Raw genomic sequence first — 11351 nt, forward strand, 5'->3', positions numbered from 1 at the left:
CAGTGGTAGGGTTTTTTTTCCATTTTTAAAAAGCCCTCCCATTGGCTCTTTTGATCAGAGGCCCAACTCCCTTTCTTTTACCTATGCAGGGAGGCTTTTTTAACCCTTTACAGGTAAAACAAGCAGAGAACAGCCACCAAGAGGGACTTTATAGCTAACTGGCTGGCTGGGTGTCCACAAAAGGGAGCTACGCCCGCCCCCCCATTTATCACAGCAGCCAACAGGGAAGTGGGAGGGAGGCACTCCTAGGCGTGGCCTACACTGGGGGGGGGATCGATGTAAGATACACAACTTCAGCTAGGGGAATAGCTTGCCTGAAGTCGAAGTCTCTTATTTCGACTTACCTCCCGTCCTCGCAGCGTGGGGTTGATGGGAGTGCGTTCGGGGATCGATATATCGCGTCTAGATGAGAAGCGATCCCTGATAAACCGATCGCTACCCGTAGACATACCCTTAGAGCCGGCATGTCCCCTCTGTTTCTCCCTTGCTGCTTAGGCAGAAGCGGAAAGGGAGCAAAAGATGCCCGGCTGAAGGGTTTTGCGCTCGGCCTTGAGGATTAAGCCCGAGCCCCCGGCATGGCTGCTGGGAGATGGATTTTTGTGTCGCAGCCAGCGCACTCTTCGGGCCACCAGCTGAACACGCTGAGGCCAGCAGGGACAGCTCTGAAGCGGCAAAATGGTTCCTTTGAGGGTCCAAGGAGGTAGTATAGGGTCAGTACCGTCCCTGGGTGGGCTCAAATCACCATCCTTTCGGTTAACAGCTGAATGCGCTGACCCAGTGTGCTCCACCACAGCCCTCAACCCCTCCACAGCCCTCAAACCCGATCCCCCACAGCCCCCCATTCCCTCCCACAGCCCTGAAACCCATCCCCGCCAGCCCCCCATTCCCTGCCACAGACCTCAAACCCATCCCCCACAGCCTCCCATTCCCTGCCACAGCGCTCAAACACATCCCCCAACTCCGCCCACTCCCTGCCACAGCGCTGAAACCCATCCCCGCCAGCCCCCCATTCCCTGGCACAGCGCTCAAACCCACCCCCACAGCCCCCCATTCCCTCGCACAGCTCTCAAACCCATCCCCCACAGCCCCCCATTCCCTGCCACACCCCTCAAACCCATCCCCCACAGGCCCCCATTACCTGCCACAGCCCTCAAACCCATCCCCCACAACCCCATCACAGCCGCCGAGATCTATGCCACAGCGCTGAAACCCATCCCACACAGCCACCTCATTCCCTGCTACAGCGTTCAAACCCAACCCCCACAGCCCCCCAGTCCCTGCCACACCGATCAAACCCGATCCCCACAGCCCCCCATACCCTGCCACAGCGCTCTAACCCGATCCCCACAGCCCCATCACAGCCACCTTGTTCCCTGACACAACACTCAAACAAATCCCCTACAACCCCCCATTGCCTGCCAAAGCGCTCAAACCCATCCCCCACAGCCCCCCATTCCCTGCCGCAGTGCTCAAACCCATCCCCCACAGCCCCCGATTCCCTTCCACACAGCTGGAACCCATCCCCCACAGCCCCCGATTCCCTGCCACACCGATCAAACCCATCTCCCACAGCCCCCCATAACCTGCCACACCGATCAAACCCATCCGCCACAGCCCCATCACAGCCGCCTCGTTCCCTGCCACAGCGCTCTAACCCGATCCCCACAGCCCCATCACAGCCACATTGTTCCCTGACACAACACTCAAACCCATCCCCCACAGCCCCCCATTCCCTGCCACAGACCTGAAACCCATCCCCCTCAGCCCCTTCACAGCCGCCTCGTTCCCTGCCACAGTGCTCAAACCCATCCCCCACACCCCCCATTCCCTTCCACAGCCCAGAAACCCATCCCCCACAGCCCCCCATTCCCTGCCAGAGTGCTGAAACCCATCCCACACAGCCCCATCACAGCCACCTTGTTCCCTGACACAACACTCAAACCCATCCCCTACAGCCCCCCATTGCCTGCCAAAGCGCTCAAACCCATCCCCCACATCCCCCCATTCTCTGCCAAAGCGCTCAAACCCATCCCCCACAGCTACATCACAGCCGCACGTTCCTTTCCACAGCGCTCAAACCCATCCCCCACATCCCCCCATTCCCTTCCACAGCGCTGGAACCCATCCCCCACAGCCCCCGATTCCCTGCCACACCGATCAAACCCATCCCCCCATACCCTGCCACACCGTTCAAACCCATCCACCACAGCCCCATCACAGGCGCCTCGTTCCCTGCCACAGCGCTCAAACCCATCCCCCACCGCCCCCCATTGCCTTCCACATCCCTCAAACCCATCCCGCACAGCCCCCCATTCCCTGCCACTTTTCCCAAACCCATCCCCCACAGCCCCATCACAGCCACCTCGTTCCGTATCACAGCGCTCAAACCCATCCCCCACTGCCCCCCATTCCCTTCCTCAGCCCTCAATCCCGAACCCCACAACCCCATCATAGCCGCCTCTTTCCCTGCTATAGCCCTCAAACCCATCCCCCACAGCCCCCCATTCCCTGCCAGAGCTCTCAAACCCATCCCCCAGAGACCCCCATTCCCTGCTCCAGCACTCAAACCCAGCCCCCCCGCCCCCACTCCCTGCCACCGCGCTCAAACCCATCCCCCACAGGACCCCATTCCCTGCCACAGCACTCAAACCCGGCCCCACAGCCCCCCATTCCCTGCAACAGCCCTCAAACCCATCCCCACAGCCCCCCATTCCCTGCAACAGCCCTCAAACCCATCCCCCAGAGCCCCATCAGAGCCGCGTCGTGCCCTGCCACAGCGCTCAAACCCATCCCCCACTGTCCCCAATTCCCTGCCACAGCGGTGAAACCCATCCCCCTCAGCCCCCCATTTCCTGCCACAGCGCTCAAACCCATCCCCCACAGCCCCCCATTCTCTGCCAGAGCTCTCAAACCCATTCCTAATGGGCCCCCATTCCCTGCCACAGCACTCAAACCCGACCCCCACAGACCACCATTCCCTACCACAGAGCTCAAAGCCATCCACCAGAGCCCCATCACAGCCGCCTCGTTCCCTACCACAGCACTCAAACCCATCCCACACAGCCCCCCATTCCCTGCCACAGCGCTCAAATCCATCCCCCACAACCCCATCACAGCCGCCGAGATCTATGCCGCAGCGCAGAAACCCATCCCCCACAGCCCCCCTGTCATGAATAGTTAGTAAAGGGTTAAAACATAGTACCTGGTAGGCACCTGACCTGAGGACCAATCAGGGAAGAGAATTTGAAACTCCTAGGAGGGAACTTTTTCCCTCTGTTTCTGTGTGTGTTGTTCTTAGCCGTTTGGAGTTACAAGAGTCCAGATGCTTTAATCAAGTCTTCTACCAGTTTCCACCTTTCTGAACTAATTTCTTCTAGTCAAGATAGTGAGTATTAGAAAGGTACTTTGTGTCCTCATCTAAAAATCCTATGTTTGCAATTCTGTGTGTTTGTTATTGATTATTCTTAACTCTGTCTGTATTGTTTGCACTGAGAAGGAGAGAGGATTCTCTCCAGAACTTAGCAAGGTTATACCCTATGAGTGTCCAGCTTGGGCTCATAGAGATTCTGTATTTTTCTTGTTTTTCTTTTAATAAATTCTTTCTATAAAGATTTGATTAAATCCCTCTACTGTGGGTACAGGGGGTGGGGCTAAGAAACTCTCTCTCGGTGGTGAGACGGCTTATCTCCGGGCAGAGAAGGGAGGGGGAAGAAGGGGAGGCTTCTCCCTCTGAGTTGAGCTGTGTTGTCCCCAGGGAACCTCTTTGGAAAGAGGAAGGCAGGGGGAATACAGGGGTGTCTCGGCCCACGTAATCGACCGAGTGGTGGCAGCCAGAAAGGGGACCTACCCTAGGATTTTAGGGTGGAGGGATACATGCGGGTCCCCACATGGCTGCTGGGAATGGGGGGTTCTTAGAGGGGTCACATGACACACCTTGCTTCCAGTCATGTGGCTGCCTTGACCACGAAGTAATATCCCCATGGGGCGGGACTTCCGGTGACAGGTGGGAGGGACTAAGGGGTCATGGGGCGGGGTTAGGGTTTGATTAATGGTGGGGCCTTTCTACTGCTGCTGGGTGTTGAGTATGTCCATGCAGAACCAGAGCCAGTGTCCATGTCCAGGCCAAAGGTCGAAGCCATGTAGTTGAAATCGGAGGGGCTGGGGAAGATCAGGAGGAGGAGGAGGCAATGCTGTGCAGCGGGTGGGTGGAGGGCCTGGAGCGAGGCTAGAGAAAGGCAAGGAGAATACTGAGCCGGGGTTCATAGCCCAAATCCGGAGCCAAGAAGGGTCATTCCAAAGTCATAGCCAGAGACCGGAGTCAAGAGTCCAGCCAGAGTCAACAGCGAAGAAACCGGAGGGAAGGGGAGGGAGGGCAGGGCAGGGCAGGGCAGGGTGGTGCATGCGGGCGGGAATGAGGATGACTTACTGGAGCCCTGGAGACCCCTCATCAGGGGACTCCCTTCCTAGCAATAACAGAAGGACAGTGGGATGACAAAGATGTCTCTGAGCCTGGGGACCAAGCCAAGGGGAGCTCCCATCCAGGCTCTGTGCCAGGACCCCTCCCTGTTAATTTCACACTCACAGACCCCCTGGCCGGAGGGGAGAATAAAGGGCAGAAGCGAAGGTGCCCCTGGGGGAAAGGCTCTAGGCCGGGACCCAGTCCACTTCCCAGATCTACACCCAGGATTGTGTGGCCAGGGCCACAGCCCTTCCTCTGCATCTCAGTTCCCACCTGCCAGACTCCTCCCCTGTCCCAGGGTGTTCGGGGGGAGTTTCATTCCTGGCTGGGAAGGGTTCAGATACCAGGTGGGTGGATTGGGCCCCAGGTGGGGGATGGTCAGACATTCGCTGCGTCAGAGGTGACAGGGGCCATGGGAAGGTCTGAGTAGTGACGACGGGGGAGGGGCCCCATGTCAGGCCACCCCTCCCAGACTGCAATGGCTATTGAGCATAACCCCTGGCTCTGCGGATGCTCTCACTTCTGGGCCAGCCCCACAGCCTGATTCTGCCGAACCAGTATCTGGCCTGGCCCCAGCTCCAGGGGTCGGGGTGGGGCAGGGTGTTCAGAGCGAGGTGCTCGGCCTTGGTTTCTCTCAGTGATGTGGGGGGCTCTATGGCCGCTCCCCCCAGCCCTTCCCCCCAGGCACAGTGAGACAGAGCAGTACCTGCGGCAGGGGGTGGGAGCTGGTCATGCGAAGAGGGGGGGTCCTCAAGGCTGCCCCACGGAGCACAGCCCCTGCAGTGCGTTGGGCACCTGGCCCAAGACTCTGATGTTAAATAGTTGTACCATGATGTTGGCTGTAATGTCCCCCTGTTGCAAGGGAACAAGGATCAATCAGAGACTCGGACACCCACGAGAGCAAAGGGTTTTAACGGCACCGGGAGCCAGCAAAATTTCCTCCCCACCCGTCCCCACGTCTGAGGGACGGATTCCCCCACCCAGCCCCCGAGACGAAATCTTCTCTCTTCTCTAGTGACTTCCATCCCCTCTCCCACCATTGTGGAATGAACTCCTGCCCCCACGCCTCTCAGTTCCCCCCCTGAGAGCTGTTCTACCTCCCAACCCAGCGGGAATCCAGCTCCGCTCCCCAGAGTCCCCTCAGCCACCCTCACCCCCTCCAGCTGAGGGGCTGGGAGGCTTTGGGCAGTAGTGCCGTGGGGTGAGAGGAAGTGGACACCTTTCCCCAAGGGATCCCCCATCCTTAACAGGATGCCATGGACAGTAGCTCTGGTGAATGGGGCATTTAAGCAGCCTCTGCTGACTAACTTCTCCAGTTCTCCCAGAGCAGGTGGGGACTGGGATAACATGGTACCAGAGCTCTAGGAACCGGCCTGAGACCCGGAGAGGTAGGGAAGGCTCACAGAGGTGGCTAGGGGAGTTGGCAGCCCCTAGCATGAGCAATGGCGGTGTGTCGTGTTGATGTGACGCCTGTTAGGAAACAGCCGTGCTGGAGAGCTGGGTCTGCCCTGCTTTGAGCTGCTCAGGGGACAAGCTGGCACCGAACAATGGCAGCTGCCTGGGGTCACCCTCTCCTTGCTCCCTGGTCATTGCATGGGGATGGGATGGGGGTGATTTTCAATGGCCTGGAGGTGAAAGCCCCTGGGGTTCCCACCCCAGTTGTCCCCTCTTTGGTTACCTCGTCCTCTAGCAGCTGGCCGGCTTCCCCCAGGATGGAATAGGTCAGCACTAGGCCAGCCTGGCTGATGCGGAGTAGGGGGTCGTGGATGGCCAGCAGCCCCGCCTGGAGGAAAGATCTTTTCTGCTCCTCCGTGAAGAGCTCGCCAAAGACCTAAAACCAAAAGAACCAGAGCCCTTACAATGGCCCAGAACCAGCCTCCAAATCCCTCGAGTGTCTCACAAGGTGGAGAAGAATCCTGGGGCAGCCAACCTTTGGGGTCCCATGGACCAGGAACCCCCTTCAGTAGGAGGCTGCAGGCACTGAGGCCTCAAAAAGCTCTTTCTGGAGCAGGATGAGATGCTGGGAATGTGTCTGCGCGCTCTGGAACCCAGCTCACACAGACAACGCAGGACCCCTACTGCTCCCAGCAGCGATAGCTCCTGCAGCGATAGCTCCTGCAGCTCACCCACTAGAGGTTCGGGGTCTTTTAGATCTGGTTCATTCCCACACCTCACCCCACGGACAGTCCCAGGAGCCTCACATACTCTGCTGGAAATAAGGAGCAGGCTCTTGCCCTGTGTCCATGAAACACTTGCTGCAGCGGGAGACAACTCCACATCTGAGCTGCTGCAATGCACCTTACCTCTCCCATCCTGGCCAGGTTTCTATACCCCAGGCGCTCAGGGTCCTGGAGACCGTCCCGGCACCACAGGTCTGGTGCCTCTCTGGTGTTGAGCCCTGGGGGAGAAAGACACACCCATTGGGGAGGTTTGGCCTTCCACTTTCAGTGCCTGTTTCCTTCTGGGTGCACACTGGCCAGGCTCCTTGTGGCATCCACGGCCCAATGGAATCGCAGGGTCCATGGCAGGCGGGTTAGTACCAGAAGGGGGATTTGTTTCAGCCATCACAGTAATCATGTGACCCTTATGGCCATTGTGCTCTGGGAGTGGGTGCCTGTTAATGGTGGCGTCTAATACCGAGAACCGCCCCCACACCCACTGAAGTCAGGCCCAGCTGGTGACATCCTACAAGCTTTGTGTCCTTTCCCTGTGGTTCTTGCTTCAGTTCCTGCCCTCATGATGGGCTCCACATGCCTCAATAGTTCCGTTCCTGTCCCCTCACGAGCTGGCTGCCCCATCAGGGCTGATTTCCCTGGACTGGGGGACAGAGCTGGGCTCTGAGATAAAGTAGCCAAATTCTCTGGCACTTTCACATTCACCTCCCTAATTCAGAGGTGGGGTGGGTATCAAGGGCGGGGGCTTCTTGCTGTAGTGTCCCATTGCCCAGCTGAGGGAGTCTCAAAGGAGGGGCCTTGTTTCTATTGGGGTTCCTCTGCCCCGCTACAGTGGGTCTAAGCAGAGAGGTCTTAGTTCTATAGGTGTCCCAATGGCCAGCTGGAGCTAGTCTCCAAGGGGCTCGTTTCCATGGGATCACATTGCCCAGCTGGGTTTCTTACCCCTCTTCTGCAGGAAGAGCCTGTGCAGCCCATATAGCCCGCCCCTGGCTTGCCGGCTGATGTTATTGGCTGGGTGAGATACATAGAGACCCAGCTGCAGCACAAAGTCGCCTGCCTTGGGGAAGTCGGAGGAGCTCTGGTGGCAGGAAGAGGAGAGGGGAATCCATCAACATTCTCCCTTCAGCTCTCCAGCTCCCCTGGGCCAGAGCTCTGCTCCCATCCCTCTGTAGGAGGCGCTGGGGCAGAGGAACAAGGGAGCTTGGAGCAAAGGGACCAGGTCAAGGGCCCTCGCTGAGCACTCGCTGCCTAGCTGCTCCAGAATAACAAGGGCCCCGAGGCCAGGCACAAATCTGCCAGCCAGTGGCCTATGGAACGCAGTCCCTTACAGACTCAGAGGGACCAATAAGCCAAGGGATGAGAAACTTGACTCAAGCCCTGACTCTGCAGGATGCTGAGGTCAAAGGTCACTTACGTCAAGTCCAGGCAGGGAGGTGGCGAATTCGAGCAGGGCAGCACTGCTCTGTATGGCCCTGGCTCTCTCCTGGGTCTTTTTGGAGAGGACCCTCAAATGGATGTGCTGCGGGAAAAGGAGGCAGGGGAGGGTCAGCGGGCAGGCGTACGTGCTCTACAAATGAGCCTCTTCCCCTCTCCATGGGGCTGAGACTTTGTGCTCAGGGTGGAAGAATAGCTGATTGGAAAAGGGGGCTCATGACACTGCCCACGTTTTGCTGGGCACAAGCTCATTGTCTCTCTAGGCTGGGACAATGGTCAGTCTTGGGGCTGGTCCACTTGCTCTGAAACCCCTGATCCATGAACAGCACGTCAGGATCAAGGCACACGCCCTTGACAACCCCCCCCCCCCAGACCCCAGCTGTAAAGGACTTATTAGCATGGATGGACCAGCCGTGAGGACAAAAGCTCTGGCCCAGGGGAGCTGGAGAGCTGAAGGGAGAATGTTGATGGATTCCCCTCTCCTCTTCCTGCCACCAGAGCTCCTCCGACTTCCCCAAGGCAGGCGACTTTGTGCTGCAGCTGGGTCTCTATGTATCTCACCCAGCCAATAACATCAGCCAGCAACCCAGGGGCGAGATCTATGGGCTGCACAGGCTCTTCCTGCAGAAGAGGGGTAAGAAACCCAGCTGGGCAATGGGGCTGTGGGGCTCGGGTTTGAGAACTGTGGCAGGGAACGGGGGCCTGTGGGGGATGGGTTTGAGGGCTGTGGCAGGGAACGAGGCGGCTGTGATGAGGCTGTGGGGGATGGGTTTGAGGGCTGTGGCAGGGAATGGGAGGTTGTGGGGGATGGGTTTCAGCGCTGTGGCAGGGCACAGGGGGCTGTGGTGGGGCTGAGGGGGATGGGTATTGAGCGCTGTGGTAGGGCACGGGGGTCTGTGGTGGGGCCGTGGGGTTGGGTTTGAGAGCTGTGCAGGGAATGGGGGGCCTGTAGGGGATGGGTTTGAGCGCTGGGGCAGGGAATGGGGATCTGTGGGGGATGGGTTTGAGTGTTGTGTCAGGGAACAAGGTGGCTGTGATGGGGCTGTGGGGAATGGGTTTGAGCGTTGTGGCAGGGAACGAAGCGGTTGTGATGGGGCTGTGGGGGATGGGTTTAAGCACTCTGGCAGGGAACGGGGGGCTGTGGGAAATGGGTTTGAGTGCTGTGGCAGGGAATGTAGGGCTGTGGGGGATGGGTTTGAGGTCTGTGAAACGGAATGGGGGGCTGTGGGGGATGGGCTTGAACGTTGTGGTAGGGAACGAGGCAGCTGTGAAGGGGCTGTGGGGGATGGGTTTGAGCTCTGTGGAAGGAAATGGGGGGCTGTGAGGGATGGCTTTGAGATCTGTGGTAGGGAATGGTGGGCTGTGGGGGTCAGGTTTGAGTGGTGTGGCAGGGAATGGTGGGCTGTGGGGGTCGGGTTTGAGTGCTGTGGCAGGGAATGGGGGGTTGAGGGGGATGGGTTTGAGGGATGTGGAAGGCAATGGGGGGCTGTGGGGGATGGGTTTGCGCGCTGTGGCAGGGAATGTGGGGGGTCTGGGGTCGGGTTTGAGAGCTCTGGCAGGGAATGGGGTCCTGTGGGGGATGGGTTTCAGCGCGATGGCAGGGATTGGGGGGTGAGGGGGATGGGTTTGAGCTCTGTGGCAGGGAATGAGGCGGCTGTGATCTGGCTGTGGGGGATGGGTTTCAGGTCTGTGGCAGGGCACGAGGCGGCTCTGATGGGGCTGTGGGGGATGGGTTTGAGCGCTGTGTCAGGGAATGGGGGGCTATAGGGGATGGGTTTGAGCGCTGTGGCAGGGAACGAGGCGGCAGTGATGGGGTTGTGGGGGATGGGTTTGAGCGCTGGAAATGGGGGATTGTGGGGGATGGCTTTGAGAGCTGTGGTGGAGAATGGGGGGCTGGGGGATGGGTTTGAGAGCTGTGGTAGGGAACGAGGTGGCTGTGATGGGGCAGTGGGGGATGGGTTTGAGAATAGTGGCAGGGAATGGGGGGCTGTGGGGGATGGGTTCCAGGTCTGTGGCAGGGAATGGGGGGCTGTGGGGGATGGGTTTGAGCTCTGTGACAGGGATGAGGCGCTGTGATGGGGCTGTGGGGGATGGGTTTGCGCGCTGTGGCAGGGAACGAGGTGGCTGTGATGGGGCTGTGGGGATGGGTTTGAGTGCTGTGGCAGAGAATGGGGGCTGTGGGAGATGGGTTTGAGCCCTGTTGTACTGAATGGGGCGGCTGTGATGGGGCTGTGGGGGTGGGTGTGAGGGCTCTGAAAAGGAATGGGGGGCTGTGGGGGATGGGTTTGTGTGTGTGGTGTGGCAGGAGGTGGCTGGGATGGGGGATGGGTTTGAACAGTGTGGCGGGGAATGGGGGGCTGTGATGGGGTTCTGGGGGTCGGGTTTGATGGCTGTGGTAGGGAATGGGGGGCTGTGGGGGATGGGTTTGAGCTCAGTGGCAGGGAATGGGAGGCTGTGGGGAATGGGTTTCAGCATCGTGGCAGGGAATGGGGGTCTGTGATGGGGATGTGTGGGATGGGTTTGAGCGGTCCGGAACGGAATGCGATGCTGTGGGGGATGGGTTTGAGCACTGTGGATAGGAATGGGGGGTTGTGAGGGATGGGTTTGAGGGCTGTGGCAGGAAATGGGGTGTTGTGGTGTCGGGTTTGAGCGCTCTAGCAGGGAACGGGGTCCTGTGGGGGATGGCTTTGAGCACGGAGGCAGGGATTGGGGGGCTGTGGGGGATGGGTTTGAGCACTGGAAATGGGGGTTTGTGGGGGATGGCTTTGAGAGCTGTGGCAGGGAACGAGACGGGTGTGACTGGGATCTGGGGGATGGGTTTCAGTGCTAAGGCTGGGAATGGGGTTTGTGGGGGATGAGTTGAGCGCTGTGGCAGGTAATGGGGCACTGTGGGGGATGGGTTTGAGCACTGTGGCAGGGAATGGGGTCCTGTGGGGGATGGTTTTGAGGTCTGTGGCAGGGAATGGGGATCTGTGGGGGATGCGTTTGAGCGCTGTGGCAGGGAATGAGGCGGCTGTGATGTGGCTGTGGGGCATTGGTGTCAGCGCTGTGGCAGAGAATGGGGGGCTGTGGTGGATGGGTTTGAGAGCTGTGCGAGGGAATGAGGCGGCTGTGATGAGGCGGTTATGGCGGGGTCAGTGGCTGTGGTGGAGCACACTGGGTCAGCGCATTCAGCTGTTAACCCAAAGGATGGTGATTTGAGCCCACCCAGGGACGGTAGTGTCCCTATACTACCTCCTTGGACCCTCAAAGGAACCCTTTTGCCGCTTCAGAGCTGTCCCTGC

The 11351-nt window shown here is 59.1% G+C and overlaps 1 long non-coding RNA gene across 1 annotated transcript; it reads right to left on the reverse strand.

Annotated features, from left to right (window-relative positions):
- Nucleotides 1-3964: 3964 nt before the first annotated feature.
- LOC123357032 lies at nt 3965-6340 on the reverse strand. Its single transcript, XR_006575494.1, has 3 exons — nt 6138-6340; nt 5166-5311; nt 3965-4225 (listed from the first exon to the last, which is right to left on the reverse strand). It is a non-coding gene; the product is annotated as an uncharacterized LOC123357032 (long non-coding RNA).
- Between the last annotated feature and the right edge of the window lie 5011 nt (nt 6341-11351).

This window comes from Mauremys mutica, unplaced genomic scaffold (genome assembly GCF_020497125.1).
Source record: "Mauremys mutica isolate MM-2020 ecotype Southern unplaced genomic scaffold, ASM2049712v1 000247F_np12_subseq_31950:375604_obj, whole genome shotgun sequence".
NCBI classification, from domain to species: domain Eukaryota; kingdom Metazoa; phylum Chordata; order Testudines; family Geoemydidae; genus Mauremys; species Mauremys mutica.